Below are 10,210 nucleotides of genomic sequence, written 5' to 3' on the forward strand. Positions count from 1 at the left end.
TGTGAATTTTCCAACATTGTCCTAACAAAAATTAGGACCCCTTTTTTCCCCTTTTTTTTCTACTTTGTGTAGAACATATGCGAGCTGCTTCTCAAAACATTATGTATAAATGAGAGAAAGATTGGTACTTTAAAGAAACCATTAATGCTCTTCTGGACTGGAATACCTTTTTTCAATTAAAATTAATGTTTTTTGTGATGGTGGAATTTTTACCTTTATGATCACAGAAGTCAAAACATCAGATGATGATAGCTTACCATCTAAACTCCCCATCTCTTGGCAAGTCTGAATTAGAGGTCTCAGCTGTATCGGCCTTTCTAGTGGATTTGCTTAAAGAGGAGATAGCTTAAGTCATTAGGTACATATTCCCTGACATTCTAGAGGTCAACCTTGCACAGTGTGTGACATTAAAGGGCATAACCTATAGAAAGGGAATGGTACTGGCCCACAGGGCAGCAGGTGGATTGCCAGAATACTGAAAAACCATATCTGCATTGTACCACAGCATATTCTACATTGTCAGAGAGCTTGGTGGCTGGTACAGCGAGCATGACAGAGCTTTTGAGCTCAGCCCAGTATCCACAAGAATATTCACTCTCGTTTCAATCTGTGAACTCCTTGATACTTATCCATTGGTTGACTATAAGATTGGATCAGTCCACATTGTGACTTTAAAAAGACATATAGAAATAAAAGGTGTTCAGATAAGTGTAATAGGTTCAGTCGCATGTATTTCATTAGATAAGTTCTTCTTTTTTTTGTCTGATCTTTATAACTTTGACTATTGGGTATGGATAGCTGTATGTCTGATATGTAATTCTTTTTTGCCTACAGAGTCCTGTGGTCCTAAAGACTGTCTTGGCTGACGGAACCTGTCGAAGGCTCACTCTCTAATGGAGCGCCTGAATCAACTGAGGATCTCATCGTTGAAGTCAAGAGACAGTGTGGTCTTCAGGGCAGTTTCAGACTTCAGTTTATGGATTCCTTGTTTGGGAATGAGTTTCTTAACCTTACCTCGGTTTCAGAAGTAGCAGACAAAGGGACTCTTAAAGCTATTGACATGTCAAAGCCCACCACATGGACATAAAAAAGAGTAACAGAGTTGGTGAAACTCAAGATGGAAGAGACTTTTTCATACAGAAGACATGAAGACAGGAAGGAGGTTCTGCAGCATCCGGTCCCGTACCAGCAGACTGAGAGACAGCTTTTTCCACCAGGCCATCAGACTGCTGAACACGTCATAGACACCTCACCCTCACTACTGGAACTTCAACATTATGCACTCCATACTGTACATTAATGCCACTGTTTTGCACATACCTACCTCTGTATATTTTATATTTTATATATCTTATTTTATTGTTTACTCTATTTCATTTGTAAAACATGTATATACACACTCACACACACACACACACGTAGAAAAACATATTTAGTACACACATTCAGTAATGTATATACCTTCATATATGGTACATATATTTATTACTTTTTAGATTAACCATTTTTATATTTTGCTTGTTGCACGTTATTGTATTTTGCACAACTCTGTTGCTTGTGAAGCTTGCACACAAGAATTTCACTCGCATGTACTGTACCAGTGTACCTGCACATGTGACGTGACAATAAAGGTGATTTGATTTGATTTTGATTTGAAGTTGTTCGTGATGCACCAATGGTGGAGGCTGCCTGCTCTATTTGATTTCCATGAGGTAAGGTTTGCCTCATACACGGTGTTCTTGTGGTATTAGCCTAAAATGGTTAAGGCACAGTTGTTATTTGACAGCCCATTTCTTCAGCATGAGTGATTGCAGCCTTCTTCCAGGTATTAAACCTTTGAAGCTCATTCCTCTGTGCTCATGTTTTCAGATCAACGCTGAGTTTAAGAGAATTGCCACCATCCCCCCCTCAAACAAAGTTCCTGGCTCAGCTGGATCTCCACTTGGACAACCTGGTGAAGTTGGTCAACAGAAGAGGAGAGCTTGGACTAATACTGGAAAGAATTGTGGCACAAATGGATAATGTAAGTGATAAAGCCTCAACACTCACTTAACATGATCCTCTTTGGATGAAACTTTATAATTGTGGAAGATTTCAAATGTTTTCCCATGATAAATTCTCTCATTTTGTATTTTTACATCTGCTTGTTTTTTTAACCTTCACTTTGTCAACTTATTATTAATTGCCAGTAAACCTATTATTAATTTGTGTGCCTTTACTTTAAAAACATTCATGTAAAGTACACTATTAAAACTTAAATCAAGGACAAGGGCTGAATGAAGATGCTAATTACATACATTTCATTTCAGTGTGAAGATGTTGATGCTGGACGTGAGTGTGTATCTACATGGGTGAAGACCCTGGCATGCTTATCCGGGAGTATGTGGTATGTACTTGTCTTTTTTTTCAGACTTTCCACAGTGTGTCATATTACTTACTTGGCATGAAATGACTAACATGGCTTCTCTTTTACAGGGCATGGAAGAACGTGCCATCAATGAGACTGTTGAAGACACCACTGTTCGAATTTATCTTCTTAAAGAGCAAGCTTCAGCAGAAGAACAAGAGTTGTCCTTGCAGGCATCAGGGTGGTGAAGAATTTGGATAATGTAGCATTTGCTGTGATAATGCTATTTGGACTCATGTATGCATTAAACCTTGCCTACCCTGCTGACCTCCGCTACACCTTTGACATTTTCCAGAAGGTTTTCATGGAACTGGATGGAGCTAAACTCTCTAAAGTTCTTGCTTTTAAAAACCATCTGTTTCATTGAGAAGTCAGAGACAGCACTTCTGCAATTCTTTGCAGTTTTTCATTTTGTGTTCAGTAACGCTATACTGCTTATCTTTTTATTGCTTTCCCCTCATGTGACTGCAATGCAGGAAGATTTTTCCTTTTGGTATCATGTTGTAAGAAATTTTTACTGATGTTTTTTAGCAATATGTTCTGAGTCAATGTTAATGTCCTGCTTACATGTTTAAAAGGAAGATTTAAATTCATATAGGTGTTTGGTATTAGTCATGTAACAATATCATTTAAGGCTCAACTTAGTTGAAATTTTGTACAGGTAAATACTTGTACAGAAGCTGAAACTGTTGTCAAATAATACACAAGTTATATTTGTGTAAATCTGTTTATTCATAAAAGCGTGTTGCTTTTTTCAGGTAGTCTTAATTTAGTTTAAATTTTCAATTGTGTAATTAATACAAATGTTATATGTAAGAGATGACAGGATCATCTATAAGCACTTTCTTTTATTTGCTGCTAAGTTCAGTTTTTTGTGAAATATTTGCAAATGTTTTAAATTTTTCTTTTAGTTATTTCTGCAGGCTATCTTTAAAAATGTGTTAACAAGGTTATATGGATGTGATTTTTGGACTTGTTCATGGCAGCTTGCTGCTTTCACTGCTGTTACAGTTTAATAAAGGTGAATTGTTCAGTAGCACTCACAGTCTTTGCCTTTTTTGTCAATAATGATCAGTTAATATTTCAATTGAAAAAATTAAGTAGGATTTAAAGCCATAATTTGTGTTGCAGGGACATAATTGCAATGTGTTTACATTACACAATATCATTGTGTACCACTGGCAATCAAAAATAAGTTGATGTTAAACATTAAAATATACTGACATTATGCAATACATTGATATTAAGGTAACAGATTATTATTAGTACATCAAACATGATTTTTTAAAGTAATCTGATGTAAATAAAATACTTTGATTTGACAAGCATTAATTCCTTGAGGGAAAGTGGAAAATTAAGTCAATCCTACTTATTCAACACGTTCTCACTCCCAACTCGTCAAACGTGTGACGCATGGTCAGGCTCCCTCTGCTTCACCCCCCTCGCGTCGGGAATTGACGTGCAGGGTCCTCCTATTGAATACTATAGAGCTCCCTAAACGTTGTTTATTGACGACAAGAGATTGCCGCGGAAGAGCCTGTTGTCCGTATATTTATATATTTCCGAAATCACATTGTAGTGACGTGTACTGAACACAATATATTATATAATGTAAACAACTACCTGAGAAACAGCAGATACAGCAGATAAATTAATTATAGGCCATTACTTTTGTATCGTTTATTGCATTTATGGAGGGAGAGGTGTATGCTGGGTAATGGCACAGCTAGCGACACGGTGACTTTATTCACCCGCTTCGGCTGTTATCAGTCCATACAATGGGCGTTATTAGCAGAAATCAGTGCCATAGATATGGGCCATCCACCTGCTAGATTGTTCAGAAGGTTGTTATCATCCATCCAGATGGAGGATCACTAACAGGAGCGTGGAAGACTCCAGAATCCACTCTGGCTGGAATCCGGTGGATACAGCAGTGTTACAGGTAAGGCCATTTAAACGGACAGCATCTATAGAATGACTATTAAAAGTCAGCGAGTGTCAATAATGTTAATGTGGTTATGTTAGTAATACACCGAGTGCTAATATAACAGCTTTAAGATGCATTTGTAGATATTATTACGTGTTTTACCGTCTTTATGGTGCTAGCTTAAAGTTACGGTGTAAACGTTAGCTTATATTGTAGTAAAGCTGTTACTGTTTAAACGATGTTAGCACAGAAATATTAGCTTCTGTCATGACTGATGAAGTTACTAGTTAATAAAGTTTCCAGTAAAGTGATTAATCGCAGCCACAGATTAACAGTAAATATCCCGATTAGCTTCAGTGCATCTGTAATAAATATGTGCACGTTTCAGTGCTTCGTTTAAACTGTATGATACTTATACTGACCCAGGGTCAGTGTAAAATACAATCCTAGCTGTGTGAACAAAGCCTGGCTCCTTTAATCCTGCATGACAAACCTCAGGATGCAGGTTATTATTACTCTTTCCTGCTGGCACACCTGTCACACCTGAGAGTCAGCTAGAAACTTACAGTGACATGGACATCATGCAAAGACTGCCAGACTCTGTAATACTGTAAATGATCAGTGACTCAGGTTAACACTAAACTTTAAACAGTACCTCTGTGTCTCTGTGTGTGCTGAACATCTGGAATCAGATTGAGTCAGGCTGCATCAGCTGAATTTGTTATTTGTAAATATCAATATTTTTTATTCAGGTGTGGGGATAATATGTAAGACTGCAGTGAAGAGATGTACCAGATTAATCCCTGGCCAAAGGCATCGTACTTAAATCAGACTACTGATCCAGCCACATCAGCCTTTTGTGAGGTCTGTTTAAAGTAGACTTAAAATGAACTCCAGGTTCCTGAGAGGTGGACTGTGAGCACAGAAACACATGTTCATACATACAGCTGCAGCAAACTTACATTAATTTTAAATAGATTTGTTACTCTGATGTCTGTCTCTGTGTTAGTCCTCTGACAGACTGGTGACCTGTCCAGGTGTGCTCTACCTATGACTACTGGGACAGGCTCTGGCTCCTGTAATAGAAATTTCTATTATTCTCATTTAAAGTATTTAAGTGCTTATGCATATGCTTAGTTGTGACACTGTTATAGACTGTTCAGTGAAAGTTTCTAAAACTAGATGAACGTACTTCAGCATCAGCAGTTTGAGAAAACAACTCCCTTTACAGGTGCTGATGAGGCCAAGGGCACAAAACAGCTTAACCATTGATCTGTTAGGTTTCATAGCGAGACGCGTGAAGTGTGGTATGATCAGTTTGTAACTTCCTCCCTCTTCCTTGGAATGCACAAAGGAGTAGGAGCACCACTTCTGTGGCAGAGCTGACATGACTGTGAACTGTGATGTTTGATGTGTGTTGGCTCTCCTGCACACAGTAATAAACAGCTTGATCACAGCTCTTTCTGTGTTGCAGACTTTATTTACAAAATTCCACGACACCCCCCCCCCCCAATATTATTATGTGGTAATAATATTAGAGCTGGCAATCTTTCTTACTGAATCTCTACTGTGAGTCATGCTACCTGAGATTAATTCTATGTTTACCTGACAGCCTGGACAAATGTGCTGTGTGAAGGATGTAAATCAAATCAGATCTTAACTGCTTACATTTAAGGAGCCTGGTCATATTTAATTGTAATATGAACCAATGATTTTCTGATTGCTGATTCTAAGCGAGTCTTTGTGGAAATTTGGCTTTTTGTCATTTTAATTCTCTTTTCTGTTTTCCAGAACAGTTCTCCACAGTCACTGTCCACATGGGTCAGTGGGACCAAGCAGCACTCTGCTAATGTGTGGACTCTGACCAGCAACATCCAGCAAGACCCAGGCAGCGTTTTCTATCTCCCAGCTGGAGTTTTTTTGTTTGTCTGTGACTGGAGAGTCAGATTTTTGTTGAGGCTGGAGGAACAGCCTCACACTCGCAGAGGTAAGTCAGTTTGCAGAGATCCCTCCCACCCTGGCTTTCATGTGCTAGATTTCTTATCTGAAACAGTAATATTTCAGTGACTGCTGCTTATATCACAGGTTAATACACGGCACTGATCCCTGATGGGAGAATCATCACCTCTGCCAACAAAGAAGCCTGGTGGATGTTTGTTTACAGTCTGATGATGGGACATCATGCTCTGCATCTTCAAAGTTTGTCTCTTGATTATTATTGATACACAGTAATGTGAAGTATGCTTATATCTAGTATAACTGGACCAACCTGGTGCTCTTCATTTATGGAGGCTGTTGAGTCTGAATGTTGGATGTTGTGTATCTCATGTTCTCTGGGCTTTGTTGTCCTCAGTCTTTTTGCAGGATCAGAAAACAAAACCAGGAGGCCTGTAAATGTTTCTTCTCCAATTGGATGATGATAAGACTGTGACACGGGATGCCACCTTTAGTCTTGTGATGAAGCAAAGCTCAGGAAGAAGTGTGATTAAATGGTACCCACATGTGTGCTGCTGAGAAGGATGTACAGGGGCACCTGCAGCCAAATCCAAGCCTCCTCAGGTTAGTTGTAGTTGCAGAATGCTTTAGGACTGAGACAGCTGAGGCATCAAATGTTTGATTAAAGCGATGAAAAAGAGAAGTTTCTTCCCTGTAATTATCACTTTTTAAAATCTGTAGCAACTTCAGGTCTGTCAGCGTGCTGAGGTCACAGAAACAAGAAAAGCAGCTTCAGACTTCAGAGTGTTGTTTACAGTTTTCTGTCATCATGATCTCCCCTGAAGTTTATCAAGCATTAAGTCCACAATACTGTAATGATGATTCTGACTTTGGTCATGGTTGCATAATATTTTAATAACATACAATTATTTTTTGTAATTCATATTTTTTCTGTTAATCAAAAATTTACTTTGTGAAATTTGTATTTGAGAATGAAGAATATGACAATATATTTTTGTTCAATATTTAATTTCTTTCAGTTGCAATTGTTAAATGAAAAAACAAAATATATATATATATATATTCTAATTTAGCAAACTAATTTATCAAAAATATATATACATATATCTGTATTACTTTTAATACATTAATTTGACACCTGTATTGACAATACTATATTGTATTCATACAGAATCAGTTTGGTATCATTGTCTGTCTGATTGCTGAAACTAAGAGCTACTTTGATCTATTTAGATCTAATGTATCCAAAGTTGAGCCCTAATGTTTCTTCACCCTTGTGTGTGTGATATCTGATTTCCTACATGCTGGCAGAGCAGAGCGGCCGTTTGTGCTCACAGATGGTGACGGTGTGGAGAGACGGTGGTGTTTCCTCAGAAGAACCAGCAGAGTCACAAAGGGCACGAGTCCATCTCACCACCTTGACTTGCTGACTGATGCTCGTCTGCACTGCACAGAGGAAATCAACTAACCGAGGTTTGTCCAGTGACGTGTTATGAAATGTATATTTGTTTTATGCTTTCAGATATGTTTTTCTTGACAGAGGCTCTGCAGAGGTTAGACAAAGCAGAGAAAATATGTGCTTTACATTTTACTGTGATTTACTGGGATATTTGTTGCCTGATGTTTAGCAGGAATGGAGGAATGGAATCAAAGGGAGAAGTTTTTGATGTTTTTGTAATGTGAGTAAATCTTCTGTATTATTTATTTGCTTGGTTATTTTAGGAGTGTTTCTGAGTGAGGGAGAGAGGAGTCATCATCCAGGTAAAGTGACGTGGATCAGTGGATACACTTGTCTCCCCTTTAAAGGAGACACTCTTAGAGAGAGACGATCCAAGTCATCATAAAATGTTAGTGCTTTCAAATACACAAACATTTTTAAAGGACAAAAACGAACATCCCACTTTGACTGTAACACAAAATAAATCTTTGCATGTGTGTTTTCAAACTCTCAGATGGGCAGGATATCACTATTGGACTGTCTAACCTGCAGCACTGAATGATCACCACACATGAGCATGTTCCTGCAACATTCAGCATCTGATCTGCCATCTGTGTGCTTCTGCGTTTGGTAAGTAGAGCTATCTAACTACAGTAACTATAAACACATGATATCCATTTCTAACGGCCTGGTTACTTCCTGTCAGTTATTTTAGAAACCATGTGGTCACCTGACCTAACACTGTTTCTTCTTCTTCCCCTTAATGTTGAAGTGTCAAATGTCCAACAGCTGGAGAGGAAACTACACCAGTGTACTGGGATGTTTCATCAACACGTGCCAGACGCTGTTCCTTCATGGTGACATCACCAGAGACAGCCCCGCCCACCTCAGGACCTCGCCATTGATCATGATGATTATAATGATGACAGCGAGCGGAACTAAGACTGTAAAAATCCATGACCGGAATGTTTAGATGCTTTCTAATTATTCATGAATACTGAGAGCCTCTTTCTGTGTTTTCTCTGTTTTGTTTTGTTTTGTTTTTTACCTCATTTGTTACTAACAAAGTTCACCAAACTCACACAGTTTACATTCTGTATGTTTCCATCTTTACCAGCCACAGTCTACCCGCAATTAAGCAAATAATCCTTAGAAATCGTCGTTTTTTTCTTTTGTAATTGATGATAATTCAGTGAATATACTGCGCTGCTTCCTTTTGTTTCGTCTCACATTGCTTTAAGTTTTTCAGTGTCCAGTTATTTTTTTACTGCTGTTTGAATTCTCTGTATGTTTGACCCTGTAGACTGTTTGATGGACTGCTTGTCTTCCTGTTTGTAACCGCTGCCTGTTTTTGACTAAAGGTTTGGATTTCTGACTTTAACACAGCCTCTGCATGTCCTCCCTTTGTGTCCTCTTCCTCTGTGAATGTGTTGCATGTGTCACAGATTCATTTATTAACAGCTTTCCCACAGTGAGTTGCATCAGCATTCATTCATAGCACATTGCAGAAGGATTCAGATTAATACAGTGATCTTACAGTCAGAATTATCCAGACAGACTGCCACTGTAAATTATCTTTCATCAGGTCAATTTTAAAGTTCAGTATTTCAAAGCAGGAGTTATGAAGAATCATATTGGCATTAGGACTGTAACAATATGTACTTACAAAGTCAAAGTTTTTTAATTATGCTAGAATATTGGAAGAGAATCAACTTTTAGTGTTTTCTGCATATTAATTATACTGAAATAGAGATGGTGACCCTAACTGTGCAGAAGCACTAAACAACTGACAATCTAACAAACATTATTGGCCTGAGCCGTCATGCACAGTGAGTCTGATCCTGTGCTGTGAGAGTCTGACAAGCATGTTTCTGGTCAGTTTGGAAGAAATAATATCACAATGTTGATCTTTTTTTAATATTCCTTCTCTTTTACAACATAAACTGTGGTCAAAGCTACTTATGTTCACAGCATGTAATAATACTGACAGTCCAGGGCATTGTGGTCTGTTGAGCTAGGGTTAGGGTTAGCAATTCAGACATATGTAATCAATCTCTTGTTGGACATAACAAACACCTAGGAATTCATATTATAATTTGATTTTCATGAAATATTCATATTCAGTATCAGTCATTTTATATTATAACCACGTATCCACCCAGGCTCATAACTTGTTGTTTCAACTTAAAAATATCAGGTACAGGGCTGCCTTAAAATTTTAAGTTAAGTCAAGAAATAGAGTTTGTTCTTATAACACAACCAATTGTTATCTTAATGAAAAATCACATGTTGTCTAAACTTTCGTCTTAGTTTAGTTGACTGAGATTTGTTAGTCAGTTCAACTCCTTTAATTGTCATTTTTACTTGGGAAAACCCTTTCAGCTAAATTAAAATAATCTATTGTTTAAACTCTTGTCCTAGTTCAGTTGACTTGGGTTTTTTAGTTAATTCAAATACTTTAGTAGTTCTTTTAACTTAGGAA

The 10,210-nt window shown here is 37.8% G+C and overlaps 2 long non-coding RNA genes across 4 annotated transcripts; both read left to right on the forward strand.

Annotated features, from left to right (window-relative positions):
* The first annotated feature begins 4,319 nt into the window (after nt 1-4,319).
* Nucleotides 4,320-7,086, forward strand: LOC120438020. Of its 3 annotated transcripts, none has more exons than XR_005611595.1 (5): nt 4,320-4,349; nt 6,131-6,321; nt 6,420-6,533; nt 6,688-6,893; nt 7,011-7,086. It is a non-coding gene; the product is annotated as an uncharacterized LOC120438020 (long non-coding RNA). The 3 variants fall into 3 exon arrangements; XR_005611594.1 differs by having other exon boundaries at nt 4,335-4,349; nt 6,126-6,321; XR_005611593.1 differs by lacking the exons at nt 4,320-4,349; nt 6,131-6,321; nt 6,420-6,533 and having other exon boundaries at nt 6,653-6,893.
* A 518-nt stretch (nt 7,087-7,604) lies between these two features.
* On the forward strand, nt 7,605-9,077 carry LOC120438021. Its single transcript, XR_005611596.1, has 4 exons — nt 7,605-7,763; nt 8,013-8,137; nt 8,243-8,358; nt 8,501-9,077. It is a non-coding gene; the product is annotated as an uncharacterized LOC120438021 (long non-coding RNA).
* The last annotated feature ends 1,133 nt before the right edge of the window (nt 9,078-10,210 follow it).

The sequence above is a fragment of the Oreochromis aureus genome, linkage group 3 (assembly GCF_013358895.1).
Source record: "Oreochromis aureus strain Israel breed Guangdong linkage group 3, ZZ_aureus, whole genome shotgun sequence".
Lineage (NCBI taxonomy): Eukaryota > Metazoa > Chordata > Actinopteri > Cichliformes > Cichlidae > Oreochromis > Oreochromis aureus.